Source organism: Sciurus vulgaris (assembly GCF_902686455.1).
Source record: "Sciurus vulgaris genome assembly, chromosome: 8".
NCBI classification, from domain to species: Eukaryota; Metazoa; Chordata; class Mammalia; order Rodentia; family Sciuridae; genus Sciurus; species Sciurus vulgaris.
In genome coordinates, this window is record NC_136468.1 from 70,398,694 (window position 1) to 70,426,311 (window position 27,618).

Here is a 27,618-nt window from a genome sequence, read left to right on the forward strand (position 1 = left end):
CAAGGAACCAGCAGATCTGGTCTCCAGTGAGGATCTGAGTTTGGTTCATAGACTGTGCCTTCTTTCTGTGCCCTCACATGTTGAAACAGAGCAAGGCAGCTCTCTTATTAAAAAAAAAAAAAGAAGGCACTAATTCCATTTATGAGGGTACTGTTCCTTTTTTGTTCTTGTTTTTGTGGTACTGGAGATTGAACCCAGGGAACTCTACCACTGAGCTACATCCCCAGCCCTTTTTAAAAATTTGAGACAGGGTCTCACTAAGTTGTCCAGATTGACCTTGAACTTGCAATCCTCCTACCTCATTCTCTCAAGTAGCTGGAATTACAGGTGTGCAACACTGCACCCTGCAAGGGCCCTACTCCGATGACCCAATCACCTTCCAAAGGTGCTACCTCCTAATGTCATCAAACTGGGGATTAGGGTTCAGCTTATGAATTTTGAGGGGATATAAGCTTTCAGACCATGGAGCCCATGTCCTTACATGTTACTGACAGAGCCAGGATGAGTTCCTGCACTAAAAAAAACACACTGAACTGTCCCTGTCTCCAAGGATGGAGAGCATCATTTTGTGACAACCATTGAAGAATCTTTATAGTCAGTGTCCTCAGCCAGGCCACAGAGGAGATGTGGAAGAGAGCGGCTCCAAGAGCAGCTCAGCTTCTCTGTTTTGTGTACAGGGATTCTGCATATGACCACATTTTAAAAGGACTCTACTACACCTGCCGAAGGAGCACATTTGCACCAACATAGTTCCAGAGGTGGTCTGAAAGCAAAGCTTATACTCTGTTTCCACATGGTGGCAAGCAGCACTTCTCTTCAAGTGCTTTCACATACTTCAAGGACTTAAGAAGGAGGAAGAAAACAGCCCCTACTCCCGAGAACCAAAGTAGTCATGCTACTGAGATTCTTTAATTCCTAAACCTAGTGGAATAAGCTGGGCCCTTCTGTCTCAAAACCATGAGGCTGGGAAAGTTCCTCTGTGGTTCCTTCTGGTTGTGTGTCTTTTCTTACACAGATGCTAGCCTTTGTCTCTCACCTCTCTTTAGTATCCTGATACCTTTGGCCTAAAAAGAACGGAAATATAGAGCCACTATAGAATTACACCGGGATGAGAAGTCAGAGATTTAATTTAAATAGGCATAAGAGCATGAAGTTCAGGCATGTAGGAAAGGTTCAGGTGACCCAGAGTGCCAATAATGTATCTGATATATGACTGAAATAGAAGTGGCTCAATAAATGAATTCAGGAAACCAAGCTGTAGCAGGAATATTTTAAGTAGTACCTAGTAGGTCAGGATGTGTTTGTTTGTGGTTGTTTTGTTTTGATTTTTTTTTTTTTGAAGAGTATTGGGGGGGTTTGGCAGTCTCCTGAATCACAATGTGAATGCAGGCCCTGGGGCAGGACTTGGACCTTGATAAAGGTGGTGTGTGTGTGTGTGGTGTGTGTGTGTGCGCGCGCGCGTGTGTATGTGTTTGTACTGGGGATTGAAACTCAGAAATCCTTAACCGCTGAGCCACATCTCCAGCCCTTTTATTTTTTTTATTTCCAGGTGGGGTCTTGCTAAATTGCTTAGGGCCTCACTAAATTGCTAAGGCTGGCCTCAAACTTGCTCTCCTCCTGCTTCAGCCTCCTGAGTTGCTGGGGTTTGCTCCAGGCTTGATAAAGGTTATGATAGTATTAACAGGAAAACATGTTGTCTTCAGTCTTACTACACAAACAGAAATCTATATTGAGGAGACCCTTAGGAAAATTATTCTGATTTATATGGTCTGTTTTACTTTTAAGATTAGCAAACAGAATGAATTATTGGGGGAAAAAACTCTAAGAAACAATGATAATCTCTCTCCCCGAATAGTCTATATGTTCCCCTCTACCACAACGGCAGAATTCCTAACATTTTTACGTCCCAAGCAATGACTTCTTTTAATCCCAAAGAGGGTACTAGACAATCTAATTCCTTTGAGGACAAGTGTTTTTACTTACAATATACGTGGCTATGCCAGTAAAGAGTCACCTCTGTGTCAGTGCCAGAAATGAGTCACAAGCCAAATGTCCAATTGGTCTTTGTAAACTTATGATTAGCTTTCAGCCCAACAGAGTCTGTGTTTGTCACTAGGATACTTGTTTTCCCAGCTACTGGTTAAAGCATCAGTGACATACTTCAAAGATTTTGGGAACAGTTTCTGTTCTTTTCGAAGAGCATTTGTTCTCTCACAAACAAATGCTAGATTTGTTCATTCGCTCCCCAAAATGAAAGGAACATTTCTTTTGATTGTTTTCCAACCCCACCTCCGCGTTTCAACAATGGAAAGCCCTAAGACCCTTTCCTCCTGCTAGAGAATTTGTGAGTAAGCTGAGTTCCAGAATATGCCATTTTCAAACCTTGGGAACTCAAAAGTATTACATTTTTAGGTAATAGGGCAGAATTTATTTAACTGACATTATCTGACAAAGGGCTGAAACATTAAAGCTCCATAGTCATTATTCATTTATTCATTTATTCATTCCTTGAGCAAATTAAGCACCTACAATTGCCAGGCAGTATTCTTGTTGCTGGGATTCATTAATGAACACAAGATTCAAATGTTCCTGTCTCACATACCTTACACTATAGTTGGGGAAGAGGTCAGATATCATAATAAATTGTAAATTATATAGTTTGTTAGTTGGATGGTCTTATGGGGAAGAAAATAAAACAAGGGAGGGATAATGGGGTCCCAGGTCTGTATGTGTGCACATGCATAATATACTTGCTTGCCACAGGACTAGGAAATGGTTCATCAGGAAGTGATATCTGAGCAAGAGGCAGTGAACTACAAGGATGTATGCAGGGAAGTGTGTTCCAGAAGAAGGGAGCCATTGCACAAAGGCCCTGAAGGTAGGAATATCCCTGGGGAGAGGAAAACATGCTAGAGTCAGCATAAGAGCACTAGTTTTTTTTTTTTTTTTTCCGGTGCTGGGGATCAAACCCAGGGCCTTGTGCATTCAAGGCAAGTACTCTACCGACTGAGCTATCTCCCTAGCCCCAAGAGCACTAGTTTTGTATAAGAATAAGGAAAAAGTAAATAATATCCAGAAAGAAAGAGTTGATAATTTAGGAGATCTTGAATAAAATTAAATACAAATTTAAATAAAATTCATGGGGCAAAGTAATACTTTATTAGTAAATGATCACATTTAAAGAAAAAAGTACATGTTTATCATGATCATTGTCTCAAAGGCATAGCTAAGGTAATTACATTCTAAGCAGGTGGGGGATTTGTAAGTAGATAGTTTTATTGTGTGGAGAAGTAGGAAGTTCATGGAACAGGGTTCTCCTGTTCAAAACAGATATAAACTCTCCACATAATTCTACTAACTGAATCAAATTATAAGGCTTCATTTCCCTTCCTTTGGACCTTCATGGTCACTTATTTTGAGAATCTTCTATTAAAACACAAACACTGAATCAGAATGGGTGTGGGGCAGGGAAGGGGGCGGGAAGTCACATCTAAAGCAGGCAGCAGTTAATTGTTTCTGAGAAGACGTGGACCACACCTTTATTCATTTTTTAAATTTTTTTGCATCACTGAGGACTGGACCCAGGGGCACTTTATCACTGAGTTGTATCCCCAGCCCTTTTTATTTTAAGATAGGTTCTCAATATGTTGCTTAGGGACTCACTAAGTTGCCCAGGCTGGTCTTGAATATGAGATTCTCCTGCCTCAGTCTCCTGAGTGGCTGGGACTACAGGTGTGTACCAGCATGGTTTGGGTTGCTGGGAAACATAATTTGAGTTCCTCGGAAAGAGGGAAGAGTTGGCATGATGAGGGGGGAAGGTATAAGAAGCATGCTTGAATTAACGAGGATTTCTATTACTATGGACAAAGGACATAACCTGTGAGAAAACCACACTGCACTAAATTCCAAGAATATCTTTGATTTAGATAGAATCAGTCACATGAGAGAGAAGAAGAATGCACAATGTTACTATAATACTACCTTGTAGTAGGCAAGTACTACTGATACTTCTCCTAGGCCTAGAATTTATTTTCTCTTTCTGTAGCACCCATTTATTCCATATGATACACATGAACATGGAATGGATATTTAGAACCACAGGTGCAGTGTAACAACTCTGATAGCCTTTAGATTTATTAATCAGTGTGAATGGGCAACAGGGTAATAGCTTTGCCTTCCACCTGAGACCTTATTTGTCATGTACACACAGCACATTGACCAGAACTCCAGAGGCCAAGTGCTTCTCTTATGAACTAATTAAACATTCTGGTAGACACACTTCTTGCTCAAGCGAAGATGTGGTGGTGAACCACATGCACCCTGGAACTGGACTGCTTGGTGTAAATCTCTGCTCTACCATTTATTAGTTCTGTGCCTGTGGTCAGTGTATCTAACTTTGTACCTCAATTTCTACATCTATAAAAATAAAGATAATAAGTTGCTATGAGGATAATATGAGAAAAACATGTAAAGTGCTTACAATATGTCTAGAACACGTTAAACCTTAAATGGTGACTGTTATTACAGTGGAACAAAAGTTTTTAGAACTGGTATCAATGGGAATATACAATTCCACTGTAAGCATATTACCACCTACATATGAATTTAATACTTCTCCAAAACTTTTGTTAACCATTTTTATGGGCATTAAAAGAAGAAGATGATGAAGAAAAATCCCTGATATTAAAAAAATACTGCTTAGAGAATATTTTGATTATTCTCGATTGTTGTTGCAACATTGTGTTAATTTTATCTTATTAAATATTGAAGAAGGGGCATCACGATTGGGAAGAAATTAAAATACATTATATGAAATTAAACTAATTTGTCTTTATAGAATATACTATTAGAGGATCCCAGATGCTGTTTTTATAATAAACATCTATTTTCTAAAAAAGGTCATAGCATCATATATATGCCTACAAATCAGAGAATAAGAAGACAAATGCATCCCTAGATAAGCTGAGATCCTTCATGAAAACAGCTTGCCTCCGAGCTGTGTTAAACTAAGGGCAACATGAAATTCATAAGTCAAACATACATGTCCAAAGAAGAAAGCCAAATATCTACATTTAAATTAAATGTCTATGGAAGCACACAGGCCAGGATGTGCATAAAACAAAGAAAGGCAAAATTTTTATCATATTTGGCATTAAAATCTGGAATTTCTCCATTTTCTTTTCTAATTGATCATAAGATTAAAATTTAAATTATGGTGCTGATTTGGGGACAGTAGATGTTTTGTGAGTCTTGGAAAAATATTATTATTAAATTCATATACTTTTGATCAAAAAATAATCAACTCAGTTAAAAAAGCCTTTTTAAATAAAAGAACATCTATTTTATTTTACATTTGGGAAATAGATTTTACTTTTATTGAATGCATATTCCTATAGAATTAGATTTCATAGAATCATAAATCTTCATTAGAATACTTTAAAAAATAAAAGGGACATTGTAAAAATAAAAGGGAAATTTTTCTATATTCAGAGATAAGACATTCAATTACATGCTACAACTATATAATGCCAAGTAAAGAAAGGACAATTTTAATATGAAAGTTAAACTGTACATTTAAACTGTAATGAACTCTCTAATATCATCTGCAAACTTCTAGATAATTTGAACTATTTAAAAGTCATGCACCATATAGTCTAACAAACACCTCCCATTCCTTTTATTGGGAAGTTAGTTAATGACAGGTGATAAACATAATTTTATTACAAGTGCCAAAGTATGTTATATGCCAACCAGATTCAAAACAATGTCAAAGAAAAAGAAAGAAGAAAGAAAGAAAGAGAGGGAGGGAAGAAGGAAGGAAGGAAAAAATTACCAGAACAATGCCAAAATGTGGAAAACAAATGAGAAGGGGTATTTTTTTCCCCCACAGATGACATCTATAGAAATTATAACAAATATTGCAGTAGTTTTCCAGAAAGTAGGTTCTATGACCTGTTTAGATCACCAAGAAGACTTCTAGGACACAAGGTAGTAATGGAGAGTAGCTACTAGGCACTGGGAAGTTGTTAGCACCAACTCAACAGAATGATCTGGAGAAGCCAAATGCAGGTGTCCCCATGGCATGAACCCCCAGACCTCTTACTGCCCCATCCCACTCTGGGGTAAAAAAAGGGAGTGTCAATTCAATTTTAGGGGTTGTATTTTATTTTATATTTTTGCTTATCCTATGCACATGAAAAGTAGATGCAAAATTAGACGATTTTCCTATTTTTGGAAAAATATGATTCTTTTCCATTGAATTGGTTGAATAGAAGACAAATGGACACTGGTATAAATTTTGATTTAAAAAATACCTAGGAGCTCAAAATGAAAAATTTACAAATATAATTTATTTGGGCATTTAAAATTATGATTTGGTACACTAATTATGGTAGAATTTTTCCATAAGTGCACATAAATTCCCTCTGCAGTCAATGTATTGCTGTAGGACAATATTTCTGAGTTTTGTGATTCATCTTTGCACATGCCCTACGGGTAAAATGCTTTTCATCTTAATAAATCTAAGAGAATTATTAAGATGGAAATGTTACATAGAAATACTACCTCAATCATTCGGCATATGTCTAACTAATCAAATAAAGATCGTAGCACAACAAACAAACAACAACAAAAAAACCCCACAAAAAATAACAACAGAAACAATGAAGCTCTTTCCTCTTATGTTTGACTCAAATTTGTCTGCTAGTAATAATGACATATTGTCCTAGGCTATTGCTTCAAAAAATGTTTCCAGTGACCCTTGGGAATGTTATGTACTGTGTCCTTTCACATTTGCCCTTGGCGAAATTTTCTTTATTCAGATCACCCTTTGAGAAAATAATTTCAGTCTGAATTGTGTACGTTGTAGGTCCTTTAGTTAATAAGGGTTTTTGACCTTCTGGTTTGTACATGGCTAGTTCTTCTCTTGGAAATGATTGATGGCATTAATTCTCTTTGCATAGAGTCTCTGGGAAACCATTCTCTTCTTCATAAAAGTGAACCAATTCTTAGGATAAACTGGGATGACCAGTCATTACTGATGCCAACCCAGTATTCTGAGTCTAGAAGACAGAGATGTCTCAGCTGATATTGTATTCACAAAAGAATGGGATGAATTTCTTGAGTGAATTTAAACAAAACAAGAAAGGGCAAGGAGCTCCCATTCTCCAGGGGCCAGTTGCTTGACTCCTGGCACTTCCCTGATTTTCTCATTACAAATGTATTTACCCAAGCAATAGTTACCTGCTTTTCTCATCTTCTGTGCTCTTTCACTGGATTTTCCTAAAATGCTGATGTCAAGTTTACCTTCTCAAAACAATACTAGGCACACATCACTTTCACTCCAGAACTTAATGGGTTCATAATTGAATATAAATCAAACTCAGTATGGCATATTAACAATTAGACATATTTTAAATTCAACATATTCATAACAGAACCCTCTTCCTCTCAAAAGAGGAATTCTTTTGCATTTTCTCTTCTGGTCAGGAGCAACACCATCCTCCCCAGTCTCTAAGCCAGGGTCGGGCCTTGCTCTTCCTCATCCTTCTCATCCTTCATTCCCAACTGGCATACGGGTCCACCCAAATAGACTGTGAGCTGCCTCCTTCACTTTAGCCCCTCAACCAGGACCTTGGTCCAGTCTTCTTTATCTTCATATCACCATGAAGAGTTGTGACATCTGCCTTCATATCACCATTATACTGTTACATGCACAAATATACACATGTATTATTTTGACTTTCTGGGACAAATTACACCATATTGCAACTGTTGTATGGATTTCATGTGTAGCTCACTTGTTTCTTTTTGAGAATGTCTGAAACACAGCAGGTCATGAATGAATGAACCGGTTTATTCATACACACACATGAAGGAAGGAAGGAAAGAAAGAAGGAAGGAAGGAAGGAAGGAAGGAAGGAAGGAAGGAAGGAAGGAAGGAAGGAAGGAAGGAAGGAAGTCCACTCCAAAGTTACTTTTCACCACTTCTCTTTTTTACTTTGTTTTAAATTGGTTTTTCCCCTGTGCCATATAAATGCCAAGCCTATCTTCTTCCCTACTTAAGACTTTGCCATTTTTCCTACTGTAATGTCCACATTTTTTAATTTAATTTTTATTCATCAATTCAGGTCAAAGCGTGTCCTAAACCTTGTTCAGTTTCCAAGTACCTAGTGGCCACCATCCTTCAAACTCTCAGAGCAGTTTTAGTTTCCACTACACATTTAACTTTCAATGATACAGCATGCTTTCTTTTTATGTGCACACCTGTGCATGTGAACAGCTGACTTATATGTGTATAACTAAAGAGTGTAAGTTGCTAAAGGACTATTTTTATATTCTTCAAACCTCTCAGTTTCCTATACAGTATATAAGAAGAACTCAATAATGCTTATTAATGAAGAGTATAAAATACAATATGAACATTACATATAGGTTCCATAAGTTAGTATTTTATTTGTATTAACGAAACTCAAATAACTTCAGAATAAACTTTGATTTACTGTCAATAAAATGCTGAGATTCTAGGTTCAACTATGGGCAATGGTTCTGCTACTTATTCAATGGTTACTGAACACACTACATAAGAGAAGTCTCAATTGAGTCTCAGCTGAGGAAAATCTATTTTATAAAAGAAAATCTTTCAATTATTTACTCCTTCTAATGAAGGTCTTCCCATACCCTAAATATTAGATTGTTTATTAGAGTGAGGCAACAACATTTCTGTGGCAAAATAATGTGGACAGAGTCAACTTCATTATAATTATCCTAAATCTAATTTCTCACTGAATTTGGGATTGATCTCCAGTAGAAAAATCTTAGAATTCAAATGTTTCTTTTCAGGAAAATGAACATGTCTGTCACTTTACCCTTGAGCTGCTCTATGTCACAATAACCATCAGCAGCACATGAGAAAACTCAAAGAGAAAAGATAGGGGAAAGTTTTCCTTAGGAGTAACTTTTGGTTTAGTAGATAATGAGAATTCTTTTCAATTCAACAATATTTACAAAGCATGAACTAGGTACCCAGGATGGTTTAAGGGACTCTCTAAAATGTATTTATTTTTACTACTCCTCTACATCAAGGAAGTTTTTCAAGTGCCTTTGAAAACATAAAACAGAAAATCAATTGACTGCTGGATTAAAGCTAATCTGTAGTTGTGTTCTGTATAAGAGGGAAATGTTACATAATGAAGAAATATTTTGCAGGACACTTGGAACTTAGATATATTTTCCAGGTCATTTGAATCAATCATTTAAATATAGTAGTTTTGTCTACCATATTTCTGTTTTGTGGTCCCACTCCCCAACAGGGAACAAAGTAATTTAGGAAACTACATCTTTTCTGTGCTTTCTGACTAAATAAATAAATAATAGAAACTTGCAGGAATAATTTTCCCTGTGCTTCTCCATGCTGAATTGTTCTTTGCCTACCATTCTCTCCTTTCATAACTTGTTCCTATGGCCTTTCCTTCACCAGGCTAACAGCTTCTGTCAGCAAGCTTTTATTCAGTACAGTATCAAAAGCTTTGCAGGAAAACGGATTAATCATGTTTGCTGCTTCTCTTTGTTTGCCCCATCAATTCTTGTGGAATTCAAGCAAACCAAGAAAATGCATGTCTAATCACAAATGTGAACTCCCACTTATACAGTTATTTTGGTGCATTCTCTTTCATTATACCACATAATTAAAGATTCTCTAAAAACTAATAAGTTTCAAATGAGATTAGTTTTACCAAATGTCTTCTATATCAACTGTTTCCACAATTATTTAAACACATATTCTTTGTACCTTGAGCTCCAAAAGAGAATAGTATAAAGGCCACAGAAATACTTCCAAATTCTCCTTTTCTATTTCCACAAATATTCCACATAATAATATGATACATTATTAGACATTTTAAAATCATAGCAAATTTGGGTTAACTATTATTAATCAAATAAAGAAGTCACATATTCTATGAACTTTTCAAAGTAGACTTTTGAGTGCTCTTGTCACTGATGGTTCTAAACAGATTCTATTGAAATCTTAATCATAAAAATATCAGAATACCATTCTTCACTATTAATTTCATGCCAAGATTTAAACAAGATAAATATTGGCAACTTTACCACTTCTTAATATAATAGTTTCATACAGCAAAGTTCAGAATGAATGTTTGTTTTGCTTTTCCCAGTGGGAAAAGCAATTTTTATGAATAGCATTCATGATTTCCTCTTTGAAAATATCATATAGTTGGGGTCCCAAAGTCACAATGGGCAATGTCATCACCCCAGGGCCATCACTGGCTATCCTCTATGCTGGTCCCTCTCATGCCATTTTAGAACATGGCTCTCTGATCACTGTAGTCTTCTTAGTTAAGAATTAAATGATAAGAAAGTTTTTAAAGTAGAAGTAGAATTTTCATGTCTCAAGTAACAATTGAAAGATATTAAACAAATTTTAAAAACTGTTCATCTTTTTCAAACCATTAGCTGAGCAGAACCACATCAAGATGAGCCATCTTGGAAACATGCTATGAAAAAATGTGTGGATTAAGGGGGTTCAAAATACAGCAAGAGAAGTCACAACCCTGATTGAAGCAGATTGGAATGGAATTACCCTGGCTGGGCTGATGAGATCCCTGCTTCAGGGAGGAGTGAGTGTCTAGTGGAGACACCAAGTTCATCAAGTGTCGAATGGACCACCCATTAGCAATCTCTTTCCATATTATTCAAGCACAAACTGCTCTAAGTTTTCTCTCTACAAAAACTTTGATCATATGTAGCAAAATGGATGGAACTGGAGATCACTGTGTTAAGTAAAATAAGCCAAACTTAGAAAGTATTGCATATTTTCTTTCATATTTGGAATTTTATTTTTTTAAAAAAAGATATGAAAGTAGGAGAAGGGAACTTTTAGGGAAGGGGAAGAAGGGAGGGACTAGGTACCATGGGGAAGGGTTGTTAAGAGAGAGTAGTACTGAGGGAGAATACAATCAAAGCATGCTATACTCATGTTTGGAAATGAAGCCCATTAATCTGTATGATCAATATGTGATATAACTAAATTTTAAAAAATCTTTGAAAAGAACAAAAATTAAATTCAGGGAAGAATTATCCAGAAGACTGGTGAGTGCCCCATGCATTTATGTTTGCTAGGACAGCATTCTTTCTGTGAACTTCATAGTTTATAGAATCCCTAGTAGATTATAGTGCAGAAAACTTTGGTGAAAGGAGAATGTTTCTGTAAAAAAATGTGCTAGATCTTTGGTGATATTTATAAATGCACTGGTGTGAAATAAACACAGATAAGACCATGTGCAAATGGGCTCACGTGAGTAAAGCAACAGCCGGTGAGGAGGCACAGTGGACACACCTCAGCTGCAGTGGCAGCTTAAGGAGGCATCCTAGGAACACATTAATCAACACGTTCAAGGAATGCATTAATCAACACTGGCTTCCTTGTCAGCTGGCATGCCCCATTGTTTAACTGTAGCATGCTAAATAACACAGAGCAGCAATCTGAATGTGAATTTCCACCATGCTGCAAAAAACAAAACCCTTTTCAACACTGGTTCCATGCACCATATCCTTCTTGACTGTTTCAATAGAAATCATTCTCTCCAGTGTTCCTAGTAGTTTATGGACTTGCTTGCTGCAACAGTCAGCGAGAAACAAAGAATCTTTACAGACCAGCTAAGTTTGACAAAAGCTGTAGAAATGCCTTCTGCAGATATGAAAACTTGAATCTGTCCAAGAGATTTTTTTTTCTTTTCCTTACAAAATGAATGCTTTCATGAAAGGCAAAACGAAACAACAAAGAAAAAAAAAAATCCAAGTATCTATTTGTGTATGCAGTCAGTTGTGACAGCAACATACTGCATTACCAGCAGGGGCCTAGGCCTGGCCTCCTGCTCCACACTGGGCTTCATTTTCCTCCTGGGTAGTTCCCTAGATAACCCTCCTGTCAAGATTTGGCTTCCTCCAAAAGCAGCCAGGGATGAAATGTCCAGATGCTGAAAGGAAGAGATCTGACAACACACCCCCGGAACCTAGGCCTACGTCTACCTTTGTGTACAAAGAGTACATGGACCCGAGCACAGAAGGCTCTCCAGCATTCCTGCTGTGGGTCTCACTTCAGAGCAATCAGACTTGGAGGGTCCCCCTCAGGAGGTTATGGTGCACAATTATTAAAGTTCAATAAATAATGATTTTGATGATGAGAATTCTGTGCACGAAGATCACAATTCTGAATGAACGAGGGATGTCATTTATTATTATCATTTGGAATAAGGTTCCTCTTACTGGAAAAGTGATTTCAGTAGAGGTTATACTTCCTGGTAATAAGGGTCAGAGGGCAGTGGCTCTCCTCTCTGTTTGGTAACACTGTTCTGGGAATTTCAGTGAGTCTCAAAATTAAAGTCCATGTCCCATTGATTTAGCCTTCTCTCATCACTAGTTCTAATTCTGGTAATCCAAAAAAACAATTAAAACTACATTCCAGAAGTGCAGCAGGGAAACAGATCTGATCTGCCAAGGGCTCTTTGTGAAGGTCACTACATCAGCCCAGTGGTGTACAATTGCTAAGTTGCTGCACATTTCCTGTACTGGAGTGACTCAGGCAATTTTCTCCTTCCAATTTCAGAGCAGATATTTCTCCCCTTTAGAAGGCAATGGGAGAAGGGGAAGGAACACATGTTAAGAGTTGCAAGATTACTTACTGACTGCTAGCGCTAACTGTTGCTGCCACAAAAACATAATGCCACCTTTCTCATCATTTTTCCCATTACATCATCCAACTGATTCTCTCCCAAGAGAATGTCAATGTCTTTCTTGAGACATCTTCCAGCTGCCCTTCCTGAGTCTTCAGAAATAGCTTGCAAACTGAGCAGCCAGGAGTAATGGGAGGGAGAGAGGGTGGTCTGCCTAGAGAAAAATGGTGTGTCCCAAAAGAATTATAGACAGGATGCGAGGGGCAGAAAGGACTTAATTGATAAAGGCATCTCAATCTAGGAGGATGTTATAACTTAGAGGCCAGTATCGGGAAACATATTATAATCCAACCTCCCTACAGAAGCACTGTGCATGAGATTTAATATGCTTCCACCCAACTCCAGACACAGGGTGTTGCTCAGACTCCACACACAGAAGAAACACTGGACATTCCCCAGGACGGAAGACAGAACATACCTCCTCACACTATCATTCAACTCCCAAGAGTGCTGCACTTGGGTGGTGAGTAGCTACACATGAAGAAGTCTGCCACAATTACCATAAAGAGATTGTGCAAGCGTGCTAGTGTTTCAAGAGGCTTAGCAGAAATCCAGAACTTGCCCTCATGATATGTCAGGGTAAAAAGGGAAGAAGTCATCAAGTGTAAGAAAAGATTGTTCTGGCTTTCTAGATGACTAAATATTGATTCAAATTCAACTGGTATAAAATAATGAAGAGTTGAACTAATTAATTCATTCATTCATTGGTACCAGGGATTGAACCCAGGGGTCCTTAGCTGCTGAGCTACATCCCGAGGCCTTTTTATATTTTATTTTGAAACAGGGTCTTGCTAAGTGGTTCAGGGTCTCACTAAATTGTTGAGGCTGGCTTTAACTTGAGATCCTCCTTCCTCAGCCTCTCAAGCCACTAGGATTACAGGATGTGCCACCATGCCCAGTAGTGGTGAATATCTTTTACTTAGATTTAGAACCCTCTTGGTTTTAACAAATTCTAGTCTCCCTAGGAAAACCAGTGCACAAGCATTTCATCTCTAGTTTTGTGGGGTGACTCTATTCTTTTTGTGGACATTGTGTGTCTTCTGGAGTTGGCTAGCATCTAATAACATGAGATAAAAGTGATCCCTTGAGACAAAATTTTGATAGGACACTTTACTGTTATTAGCATTAAAATCATGCTCCTATTTAACCTTTTCAATAAAATATTGCCTTATATTTGTAAATCAACTTAATAGTTTTTCTACTCCTACTAGTTCTATCTATTCAGAATATAATTACTATCCTCCTAAGATGTATGAATAACTTTGAAAACTTAGTCCTGTAAGTCTCAGCAAAGAACTATTTTGAAGTTATCAGCCAAACATAATCACTGAATAACTCCAATAACCTGTCAGATTTTTCTTTATACACAGCTTGCCAAATAGGAACATGCTTTAGGTATTGCAAGGGCACTATTCTTCTTCAGATTCATTATGTAACTTACCACTACTAAACTAACACTAAGGTAGCCAGAGCAGAAAACTAGTTATATGGGTTATTTCAGGAATTTCTCTGTACCTTGCTAATTATTAAAAGTCCATCATTAGCAGTCCTGCTTTAGCTCAAGATTTTCAAACTAGATAGAAGGCAGATTTTCCATGGAGAGAACTTACACATTAGGGTTTTTATATGCAATACTGGACACAGAGATAGTACTTCTCAAAGAAGGATGTGGGATGGGTGTGGTGGTTTTCAAACCACAGTCCACAATCCTGGCTGCTCACATCTTTTGAAAACCACATCACGCCATTGATCATGGGAAAGACAGCTGAAAACTCCAAATAGCAACAAAACAAAAACAAAAACCAACTTTCTTATTTTAATGTCAGAGGTCAATTTCTGAATAGTCTGGAGAGAATCTAACACAATTATGCTTTTAAAATTTGGGAAATTTCAGTGACTCTTTGTGCGACAGGGAAAGACATGTAGAAGACATTCACTATTTGATTTTGGCAATATCAAACTTTTCATAAAGATAAAATGAGATATTTTAGAGGTTCTAATTGAGCCTCACAGCTAAAGGTTCATATTAGTACTTAACAAAAAAGGCTAGCCCCCCAAAAATCACCAAGAGGTAGGTACTGAAAAAGGTAGATATAAGCTTTTTCACTTGTTCTTCTGGAAGACAGAGATTTTTAAATCAAATACCTTTCAAAGAAAATACTGACTGTATCCAGCCAGGAAATTCCCTTAGAATCACCAGAGAGAGGCTGCACCTGCTGGTGGGCCCTTCCTTCCTACCTTAGAGTGCTTCTCCCCTGGGGTCTCTTTGCATGCCTTGTCTACTTGTATCTTCTCTCTCACTAGAAACCAACATTTACAGACAAGCTCCGTCCCTCACTGCCTGCCTTTCTCAGATACTATGCCATATATTACCTCCAGAAGGGCTTGCCATAACTCACTACTGATACCAGCATTTTATTTGCAAGCCACTTTACTCAACATCACTACTAACTAATTCCTAATTTCTAACAAGTATGATTTGGTATTTATTCCACATCCCTGTGAAAGTGGAGAGAGTTTACTATTACTTTACCTTGCAGACTCTCTTTACTCTATGAAATATGGAAGCTTTGAAGGGGAGGGCTACATCAGAACTTTATAAAATAAGTCACTCTGCATTAACTAAGGGAGCCATTTTTTAAAAAATAAAAAGCATCATTGAATTAGGCAGAGGAGAGTAAAAGGAGGGGAAGGTATTTAGGGGTAGAAATTATAGTAGAATGAATCAGACATTATTGCTCTATATTCTTATATGACCACGTGACAGGTGTAATTCCACATAAGGTACAACTAGAAGAATGAGAAGTTATACTCCACTTATATCTGCTGTGTCAAAATGCATTCTACTGTCATGTGTAACTAATTAGAACAAATGGGAAAAAAAAATGAAAAATATTAAAAAAAAGTGCCACTTCCACAACATTAAGCCTTTTTGGTATTCGTTATAATTATTCAACTTATGAATTTTGCTAGTCTTTGCCAATTTTCACTTTTCAAGGACTTTTAAGCAGAACAAAATGTGTCCTGTTTGATTTACAAAGCAATATACATTTCCAGGCTACTGATTTGGAGATTTTAATGGTATTTTGAAACACCATAAGAAGTAGTTAGTCATACCAAATCAGTTTCAATACCATACAATGGAAGCAAATTCAGCTGGGGCATGAATCATTTCCTCTAAGCAACAAAATGACTTCTCAATGGATCAATTTAAGAATTCTCAAGAACAAGAAACAACATGCTGCAAGGATTTTGCTACCTCAAAATCTTGCATTTGACCTCATCCTTTCTTATTAAAATCCATGAAAGTTTATTTGTTAAATGAAGCCTGTGAAGTGCAGAATGAACTGAACAATAGAGCTCTCACTGTGCCTTAAGAAAGCTATTGTTGGCTGAGATATAGTTCTCTGAACTGTGTTCCAGATCTGCCATGAAGATATTTTTCACCAAGTTCAGCCCTGTGATAGAGGGCCTTTCAGAGGGCACCACAGAACCAGCAGGGCCTGTTCTAGAGCTGACCATTTCAGTGACATAAATGAGATTGAGGTGGGCACTATGCGTGGGAAATAAGGGGTGGGAAAGCAATTTACAAAGCAAAAAACACATTTCAAAGTAACATTTAAATTTTCAAAACTGACCTTTTTATTATTTGGACTTTACAGTGAAATAAGAAAAAAAAAATCACATAAGGATGGTGTATTCTATTTTTTGATACATGATCAAATTCAAAAGAAAATTCTTAATTATGCTCTTATTTTTAATCTTTATTTCTTTCAGAAATAAAGTGTTTTTACTCTGCTATTTATTTTCTGTGCTTTATGAGCTATGATTCAGAAAAAAAAGGACTTGAGAGGCTGGTTTTCTTCACTCTGTATTTGATCCATCCTCTTTGACAAGTAATATGATAAATGTTTTTGCATCTATATTCCTACTCCCTGCCTTTTATCACACTCTGGATTGAAAAGTATTAAATGTGGCAATAATATTACACAATGACATCATTTTATGGTATCATTCCCTTCTTTAACTGCTAATTTAAATATCTGAAAAAGAAAAAGCCCTACCTTTGAAGCAGGTCTTCTTATCTGAAGAAGTTGTCTTTCCTTTTCTTTAAACCAAAGGTCGTCTTAGCATTGCTCTGTGGACTGAAGAGTGGGGGAAATGTTAACAAGACATTGGTTGTCATCAATCACAGCAGATTGTCAATACATGAACTCCAACTCACTCCCTGATGGGAAACACAATTACAGAGAGAGCCCTGCAAGGAGAGACAAATTATGAATACATTTGCCAAAACACCTCTCTGTTGGCTTCAATCAAAAGAGACAGCGGAGAGGTAGCTGGAAGTCTGGGGGATGTCCCATTAATGGATTCTAGCCTGAAGAGTCCTGCCTGGTTTTTATGTTCAGTTTAGAGAATAGAGGGTTGTTTGGTCATATATACATATAAAGTGTGTAAAATACTCCCTTGCTGTGGATTTATTACATTTTTTCATTTAGTAACACAGGAATTCTTTTGACTCTGTTTGAAGGGCCTCAAGTTGTCAATGATGGTAATAAAGAGATGATAGGAACAGCAAGCACTGAAGAGGAAGTTCCATGGGCTTCTGATGAAGGCTTAGCTATAAACAGCTCAGAACCCTGCAACCTTCAACTCTCCTTTCCTTGGCCTCAATGTTTCCTTTGCAAATATTCCAGTAAGAATTAGCAAGAAAAAGGCACTGAGGATGGGAAGTAGAACAATCATAGCTGAGCACATTATGCTTCAATTTTTAAACAGCCAATTCAATAACGCCCAAGGTTTTCTAAGGGAAGATTTGTGTCTTTTTGGACTTTGGATTTTTGAAAACAGAAGTCATACTATCAACCTCTGAAAACATCCTTCAGAGAAGAGAAACAAATGTCAATTCAGGAACTCTGGGCTGCACTCAAATATTAGAACTACTATGAATTGCAAAATTATTCCAGGAATAAAATAAAAAGTCATGTAATAACCTCAGCTGTTTTACTTTATGCATGTGTTACAAAATATTTTCTATCTTAAATTGCAGAAAAACCCTTTATCATAATTACACATACCACTATCCTTTATAGATTTTCATTGCATCCAATGGTATTTTATCAGGATAAAATAAATATCAGTGTTGTGGAAGTTAGTGATTCTTCCTTAGAATTGAAACAATTTTATGGCAACAAAGATTTTCTTGTCATGTGGTTCCTCAGTTATAAAAAAAAAAAAAAAAAAAAAAAAAAAAAAAAAAAAAACCTCTAGAAGTTTGTAAGAGCAAGGCTACAAGAATTTGAGGCTGTCTAGAATAGCAATTCAATTCAATTCAATTCAACGAACTTATTTGATGTATTTGTCTGTCAATACAATGGATAAATATAAATCGGTAAAAAAGAATATAAGTAAGACATGCCTCCTACAACCAGGAATCTCGGTTCACATGTTGATCAGGAAAAATAGCCATAAATCACACCAACCATCATACAATGCAATATTAATAGAAATTGCAAAATCACAGAAGGAACAACTGATTTTACAAGGGGTCCTCAAGGATGGCCTTCAACAGTAAGCATCAATTGAGTTGAACCTCAAAGGTGAGCATTCTGGTAGGCAGAAGGCAGGTGCAAAGGAAATGAGTGGCCTGCCCACTAGTAGGGCAGTGAAGCCCCAGTGAAGTGGGGGTGGGGAGTGGCCAGAGGGGAAGTTAAGAGGTCATTTGCAAGCAGAGTGCAAAGATCATTGAGCATCAAGCAATTTAGGAGTCTACATTTTAACTTGAGAATAGTGTAGAGCCACTGAAGGTTTTAGGAATGAGGAAAGAAAATTTGTCAGTAGTATGGGTAACAAGAGGCTAGAGATTAATAACAGTGACCGTTTGGGAGGTGCTCCAGCACCCCTTCCTCCCATACCACTCCCAGCTCGTTCATTTTGACTCCTTCTTGGGATGCAATATACACAGACGGAAAAAATTTAAGGTTAAAAATACCGATTGGGTCATGATACCTGATATGGTTGCACATCTTTTTATTTTATTAATGGAATAATTTGGTAATTTTTATTTAACTCCGTGAGTGCACCTTTGCAGATAGAATTTTGTAAGGTCAGCACAGGATGTGGTCTCATTCCCTCTCCTCCACCTCCTCATCTCTCATTGCGTCTTTCCACCATCTCTCTCCCCAGGACAGTGTGGCTCTGTGTTCTTGCCCTGCCCAGTCCTTCAGGCAGGGAGGTTGGCCCAGTGCAGTACTTGATGCTAGGGAAAGCCCTCCCAGATTGTCTTTCTCTGTAACTGGATATGTGCTCTGGATCAGCCTTGCCCTTTACATGGCAGTGTTAATGTCTGACGCTGGTTTGGAGTTAACAGAATCAGACACTGCCTGATGGAGAACTTTGCTTATAGGCAACTCAAGCCATTCTCATTTATGGGAAATGAGCCTCTCACCTCTTCTAGCCTAATTGAGTAGAGATCTGCATTTGAATTTGAGACCAATGCCTCAGCTAATAACACATTTTACCTGGCTTTGCTTTGTCACTGTCCCCACTACAAATATCTCCTTTTAAGAACTCAAGGGCAGAGGATAATGTAAGAAATCTTGGGTCCCTTGGCTAAAAGTTACCATCGTCCTCCATCCCCAAGTAATTGTGTCAAGTAAGGCCAAGATACAACTTAAGAGGCAGCTTATTTCTTCCTTCTTAGTCTCTTCTAAACCAAACTTCTGTAATAGTAAAATCAACTGAAACTTAAGAGAGTACGCTTGTTTCCTTGGATCAGACCCTTTGGAGGAACAGACTGCTTGGCACTCTCAATTGTATTTGAAACACCTATACTACATTGCTGTGGAGTTACTGCTGAAATCCAAATCACTGACAACTGGAGGCATTAGCTAAATAATTGGGGAGTTAATCAATTTAAATGGAGATTAGAGAACATTTAATGAGACACTACAATGTTCTAGATTCTGTGTACAGATTCTATAATCTGTAAAGTTTATTATTTTACACCAATTCTATGAGATAAATATCATTATCTTTGATATACAGGCAGAAACAAGCACAGAGAAGTTACATAAATGACTTTAAGTCATACAGTTAGCAAGTAATTCAGCTGTAATGCGAAACTTCTTCTGTTTGACTATAAACTGTGCTTTTTCTACTTCACCCTGTGGTACTTGAGGATAAACTTGGGAGGGGCCATTGAGGTTTAATAAGAGGGCAAGAGTGAGCTGGGGTTGTAGCTCAGTGGTAGACAACTTGCCTACCATGTGTGAGGCACTGGGTTTGATTCTCAGCACCACATATTAAAAAAAAAACAATAAGGGCTGGGGATATAGCTCAGTTGGTAGAGTGTTTGCCTTGCAAGCACAAGGCCCTGGGTTCAATCCCCACCACTGCAAATAATAATAATAATAAAAAAACAAAATTCCATCAACAAGAACTAAAATTTAAAAAAAGCAAAAAAGAAGCTGTCAGAAAGAATGGCTAGATAGAGACAGGGATAGAGAAAACCAAGAAATAAGAAGGTCAGGAAGAGAGAAATGTGGACCAAGAGTCAACACACAGAAGGAAGAATGCAAATGGAGCAAGCTCTGTAACTGTCAGTGGGGAGCTGGTTCCCAGTTCTATCACCCTACCCCCATGAGCTTGGTTTAAAGCCTCCGTGACTCCTCTTGTACTATCACATCTGGACTTCCCAGCCAAATCTACTTCATTCATTAATAGTATTTCACAAAGGGGGTAGTTATGGAAATACTATAAGGTAGTGTGTGGAAGAAGATGCTTTTGAACTTAGATTTTAAAGGGAAGTCAAATGAGTGTGGTTCTTTTGATGAGTGTTAATAGTTATTCTTTTTTAAAACATAATTCAACTCAGCAAAATGCTCTGAAAAGAGCATATAAATAATTTTGCCTGGGCCTGGTCTATGGCATCGTGTGGGAAAATTTCATTTATTTGCTCATGTATATTGCTGATAGAGTGCTGCCACATTTTTAACCTTCCTGTGGCAATTCGAACCCTCAAGCAAAGACACCAAAAAAACTACATATTAATTGTATTACTATGTCAGCAATTATGCCAAACATTTCTTGGAAATGAATTTTCATCATAGTCATTACTCTTGCTCTGACAACTGTGTCCATGGGCTTTCAGCACTCTGAAATGCATTAGGTCAACAGAATAGGGTAATGCATCATAGCTAAGGATTATTTTTCCAATAACCAAGTAATGATTTAATTTTTTTTTTTTTACCAAAATACAATAAACTTACCCTATTAAATAAAACCAGTCTGAAGTCTAAAGGTCAAGAAGAAATTTGATGTATTTGAAAAGTAGCCTTCAGAAAAGATGAATGGCATTTAAGTGACAAATGTAAAAAATCCAAAGGCCACTGCACACTTAATAAACCAATTACAATAAAAGTAACCCAATGGTATATAAGTAGAACATAAAGAATTCAATAAATTTAGAAAAGTGAAAACTTGCCTTAGCCACTCCTAGGAAAGTGAAACAATGTGTTTTGGGGCACAATTTAATAATAGACCGATCACCACTGAGAAGTCCAAATTTGAGAGTCTTTATTAAGCTGGCCAGCTGATTGTCTTACACAATGCCCAAAAAACATGGCTATTGGGAGAACAGCCCCGACCACAGGGTTGTAGGGGTTCTTATACCAAAAATCACATCAATCATAAGTGTCTTTTGCTATGATTCAAAATTACAAACTAACATCATGAGATCATCAACAGAGGGGGAAGTGGGTCAAAATGACCCTTACCTAGGTACAAACTAAAGAATGGTTGCTAACATCCACACAATTACCATTTATATGGTACATTGGTTAAGAGCAATAGGAATCAAAAGAGAACAATTCTTTACTACATAGGAGTTGCCATTGTATATTATTAAACACGTCACACCAAGTAACTGATGATGGGCACAGAGGCAGGGCATTCCCATGGGAGAAGCTTATTTCCTGCATAACATGGAGTCTCAGAGCAAAATGGAGTCTGTTTAGTCATTTCCCTTAGAGTCTGGCCAGATCTGTCCGTCCATCACAGAATGCACTTTCTAACTGCCCCAAAGTGAATTGCTATTGATTGTCATCTGATTTTTGCAGGATTTTTTGTTTTGCTTTGATTTACAATGAGAATCTATAACATTCAATTCAACTGTAAATGTATTATTGCAAACACTATTACGTAAAAAGTATAATCAAACAAGAAATACTCATAGTCTCATTTGGTTCCTACTTGATGGCACAAGTGTGAAGACATTTAAAATGTGAGGCTGATTCCTTAAAACTGGCCTCCTTAAAAATATGGCAAAGGTAGATGACAAATCAAGCACTTAACCCTTCAAAGCCAATTCTGTTCTCAGTTGTGACAACTGTTTCCTGTTTACAATCTTCAAGATACATAGAGCTGAGAAATACTTTTGGAGCATCAGTTGAAAACTTTACATGTAATAATATGTAAAAGAATATACCTGCACTATTATGGATTTATGTAGCATGTAAAATTATCTTGTTCTTTTATCACTATTAAATGATAGTGATTTGCAACACTATTTTTAATCTTTGACCATAACAAAACTTGAGTAGTAGCAAAATCATAGACTAACCCCCAGACTATTCTTTTTTCTTAACTTCCTGCTTTTGACCTGTTCCTTGGATTGAATTTGGGGTCCATTCATACTTACTAACTGCAATGAAACAGATAAATAAATGACCCTATTAAAATTGGCAATTGTCTTTGGTTTCCCTGGGGTATGCCTGTTTTAGAGCAGCCTAATTCCGTTTGGCGTGGCAGAAAGCCAAAATAATCTTGAAACTCAGTTCTCCCCATCACAGCAGCCCATGAAACAAAATGCATTCCAAAAGGCAAGAGTATGGTCTGAAATAAAGCAGGTTCTCCAACCAGCAGCTCAACCAGACAGCACTCAGAGGGACCCCCTACCCCAAATGGCAGGCCCTGACTTCCAGTGCATTTCACTCTTGCAAGACAAGTAAGTGTGTTCGGGCTTGGGACCAACTCCATTTTACATGCCTTTTGAAAGCAAGGGTGGCATGAGACAGACATCATTACCCTATGTACATGTATGATTAAACGAATGGTATGAATCTACATCATGCACAACTATAGAAACGAAAAGTTGTACCCCATTTGTGTACAATGAATCAAAATGTAGTCTATAAAAAATTAAAAAATAAATTAAAAATAAATATTATTGTGAAAAAATGCAGTCTGTAAAAATGAAAAAAAAAAAAAAAAAAAAAGTAAGGGCAGGAGCAAAGGATCCATCCTCATAGGAACTTGCAGGTAAACCAATGTGTGTTGTGCTATGCCTTTCAGGAAAAGGAACCCAGTGATCCCTTGATAAACAAAATGAACCAGAGTGAAGACTGACCACCCACAAGAGCTTTAGATCATCTCATATGACACTACCACTTGCTACCTAGCAAGTTGATTCAAATATCAGGTACCGGCCAAGCCACTGTGGGTACACTGGCAATCGTGTCATCAGGTACATTACTGTAACATTTCATGGTGCATCAACATTTCATGGTGTGACACACATTTCAGGGTTTCATAGGAGGAATTACTATAACCATAAATAGAAATCTGGAAGTTCGGTGTACAGTCATGGTGATCTCTGCACTTGAGAGTCATGCCCCTTTCTGTCATGTTCAGTGGCTGTGGGGAGAGGCTCCTTCCACCTCCTCTTGCAACTGGGTGAGACTGAGATGTAAGAAGGCTAATATGTACAACTTCTTTGCCTGGAGTTTGAAGAAAAACAATTCTTTCCTGCTACCTCCTATGTTTCTACTTCTGGCTGGATATCAATACCAATGCCAGTGTGGGTCCCTGGAGGGTGAAGAGTAGAGATTCTTCCCTCTACACTTATTGTCTCCATCACCCAAAATGAACTCTTCCATGAGCTGGAAAGGACTTTAATTGTCTGGCATTTCCACAGTTTGAAAATTTTGTTGTAAAAGCCAGCTCTGCCCTATCTAATAAAGTCAGCACGACTCTGAACATAATAAAACATGAAATAGTTCTCACTGGTCCTTTATCTTTTGTCTATAATCTAAGAAGAACAAATTTCATTTAAAAATATTAGTGTAAACTGGTATGCCTTGACTCTATGTACAAATAGAGAAACAACATGTATCCCATTTGTTTACAATAATAAAAAAAAGTGTATTCAGGAAAACAGAAAAAAATAATTAAGGGATATTAAATAAGTTCTCCAAAGCAATTAAGGTAAAAGTATTTTCATAGGGAAGAAAAAATGTAAAGGAGGCTAAAGTTTCAATGAATATACGAAGATCTTAAAAATTCTGTATAGCAGATAGTGAAATACTATTTTTCAATTTCCCTAAACATAACACAAACCAATAAAGACGATTTTCATGAAGGCATATAAAATAACACCATATCTAAGAAACTAGGGAAGACTGAGTTTTTGAAACATCTGATTTAGCAGATACAGGAGGGAATCTGGAAATCCACTCTTGTAATAGGCAACCCTAGTGGGGTCTGGTGCAGGTGGTCATGCTGCACGCAGAGAATCACTGTTGGAAGGATGTCTTTAGGATAATGATGGTTCACTGAGAAATGTACTACACTGTGAGATTGTCAAATTTCCTTCTTAGAAGAAAGTAAAACTAGGAAAGCTTCTCATTCACAGGCAGAAAACACACTTTCAACAAATGTGCTAGAGCTCTGGGAATCTATATAAATCCTTAAGCATCCACAATCTCATATCTGTGTGGAGCATGGGTGTTTGTGTAGACAAGGTGGTGATGAGGAGACAAGAGGAAACTGGTGACCTCTGGATATGAACAGGAGATGAGACCTCATTCCTGGTTGAGAAGATGGACCTCACTGTGGTCCCAGGGACACCAATCATACTTCCAGGAACACAGTCTCCAGATGGTACAACCAAACAACCAAGATATTGGTTGACAGGAAGGAAGTCGAGGTACCCAACCCTATTCAGGGAACAAAAGAAGTTTATGTTTACATATTTGTCATGTCAGACTTCCATGTAAAGTATCTGAGAATAAAAGACGCTAAAGCTAACAAAAGAAGTTTTATAAAGCCACAGCTATATGGAAAGTTATTGTTTAATGGGTACAGATTTTAATCTGGAATGAGGGGAAAGTTCTAGAATTAGATACAGTGAAGTTCCCATAACAATATGAATGTACTTAATGCCACTGACCCATACCCTTAGAATGGTTAACATGGTAAATTTTGTGTTATATATATTTTAACAGAATAAAAGAATGTCTATAGACTTCTAACTCTGTAAGTTCCTGGAAGTAATGCGATATTTGTAGGAAATTTTTCAACCTATACTCTATGCTCCTGCATCAATACTTTCTATGTCCTTGAAAAGACAGGAAGACATTAATTAATTAGTTTATTTATTTATTTATTTTTGGTACCAGGAACTGAACTTGGGGCACTTAACCACTGAGCCACATACCCACCCCTTTTTATTTTTTATTTTGAGACAGGTTCTCATTAAGTGGTTTAGGGCCTCACTAGGCTGCTGAGGCTGACCTCAAACTTGGCAATCCTCCTGCCTTAGCCTCCTAAATCTTTGCAACTTGAGGCATGCATCACCCTTCCAGGAAGACATTAATTTATTGAACAAACATTTTATGAACAATTAGTATGGCTCAGGCACTATTCTAGGGACCTAGGATTCAGAATAGAACAGAAAAAAAGATCCTGTTTTTGTAGAGCATATATTTATTCATTCCCTCAAATACTCAGCCCTATTAAATGTCTGTCATTTGTCAAGTTCCATGCTGGGCACCAGGAAGACAATGGTTAAAAAGAATAAAAGTATGGTTTTATGCCACAAAGCTACTGTTACCAAATACAAGAAGCTAGAGATACTACCTTGTACTCTATCAGATCATAATGGATTGAAATTAGAAATAAATGACAGAATAAAAAACAGAAACTTCTCCAATACCTGGAGATTAAATAATACATTGTTATATGATGAATGGATAACAGAAGACATCAGGAGGGAAATAAAAAATTCTTAGAAGTAAACGAGAACAAAGACACATCATATCAAAATCTCTGGGACACTATGAAAGCAGTACTTAGAGGAAGATTAATTTCATGGGGCGCATTCAACAAAAGAAGTAAAAATCAACAAATAAGTGACTTAACACTACAGCTCAAAGCCCTAGAAAAAGAAGAGCAGACTAACACCAAAAGTAGTAGACACAGGAAATAGTTAAAATCAGAGCCGAAATCAATGAAATCGAAACAAAAGAAACAATCAGTAAAATTAACAAAATAAATAGTTGGTTCTTTGAAAAAATAAACAAAATTGATAAACCCCCTTAGCCACACTAACAAAGAGAAAGAGGGAGAAAACTCAAATTACTAAAATTTGGAATGAACAAGGAAATATCACAACAGACACGCATGAAATACAAAACATAATTAGAAGCTATTTTGAAAATCTATACTCCATCAAAACAGAAAACCTCGAAGACATCAACAAGTTTCTAGAGACATATGAATTACCTAAACTGAACGAGGAGGACATACACAACTTAAATAAATCAATTTCAAGCAATGAAATAGAAGAGGTCATCAAAAGCCTACCAACAAAGAGAAGTCTGGGACCAGATGGGTTCTCAGCCAAGTTCTACAAAACCTTTAAAGAAGAGCTCATTCCAATACTCCTCAAAGTATTCCATGAAATACAAGAGGAGGAAACCCTCCCAAATTCATTCTATGAAGCCAATATCACACTGATACCTAAACCAGACAGAGACACTTCAAGGAAAGAAAATTTCAGACCAATATCCTAAATGAACATCGATGCAAAAATTCTCAACAAAATTTTAGCAAATTGCATACAAAAATATATTAAAAAGATAGTGCACCACGATCAAGTGGGTTTTATCCCAGGGATGCAAGGTTGGTTCAACATCCGGAAATCAATAAATGTCATTCACCATATCAACAGACTAAAAGTTAAGAATTACATGATTATTTCAATAGATGCAGAAAAAGCATTCGATAAAACACAGCACCCCTTCATGCTCAAAACACTAGAGAAAATAGGGATAGTGGGAACATTCCTTAACATTGTAAAGGCCATCCACGATAAGCCCATGGCCAATATCATTCTAAATGGTGAAAAACTGAAAGCATTCCCCCTAAAAACTGGAACAAGGCAGGGTTGCCCTCTTTCACCACTTCTATTCAATATCATTCTTGAGACTCTAGCCAGAGCAATTAGACAAACCAAAGAAATTAAAGGGATATGAATTGGAAAAGAAGAACTCAAACTATCCCTGTTCACTGATGACATGATTATATATTTAGAGAAACCTGGAAATTCCACCAGAAAACTCTTAGAATTCATAAGTGAATTCAGTAAAGTAGCAGGTTACAAGATCAATGCTCATAAATCCAATGCATTTTTATACATAAGTGATGAATCTTCAGAAAGAGAAATTAGGAAAACTACCCCATTCACAATAGCATCAGAAAAAATAAAATACTTGGGAATCAATCTCACAAAAGAGGTGAAAGACCTCTACAATGAGAACTATACAACACTAAAGAAAGAAATTAAAGAACACCTTAGAAGATGGAAAGATCTCCCATGTTCTTGGATAGGTAGAATTAATGTTGTCAAAATGGCCATACTACCTAAAGTGCTATACAGATTCAATGCAATTCCAGTTAAAATCCCAATAATGTACCTTACAGAAATAGAACAAGCAATCATAAAATTCATCTGGAAGAATAAGAAACCCGGAATAGCTAAAGCAATCCTCAGTAGAAAGAGCGAAGCAGGGGGTATTGCAATACC

At 37.1% G+C, this 27,618-nt stretch overlaps 1 protein-coding gene across 28 annotated transcripts in view; it reads right to left on the reverse strand.

The window, feature by feature from the left end:
* The window catches only part of NRCAM (neuronal cell adhesion molecule), a 277,700-nt gene that overhangs the window by 120,858 nt on the left and 129,224 nt on the right, over positions 1-27,618 (reverse strand). For all 28 annotated transcript variants that reach the window (XM_079149978.1, XM_079149990.1, XM_079149972.1 and 25 more), the window contains one exon: positions 16,817-16,897. The gene's annotated coding sequence lies outside the window, so the exon portion shown is untranslated. The remainder of the gene's footprint in view (positions 1-16,816; positions 16,898-27,618) is intronic.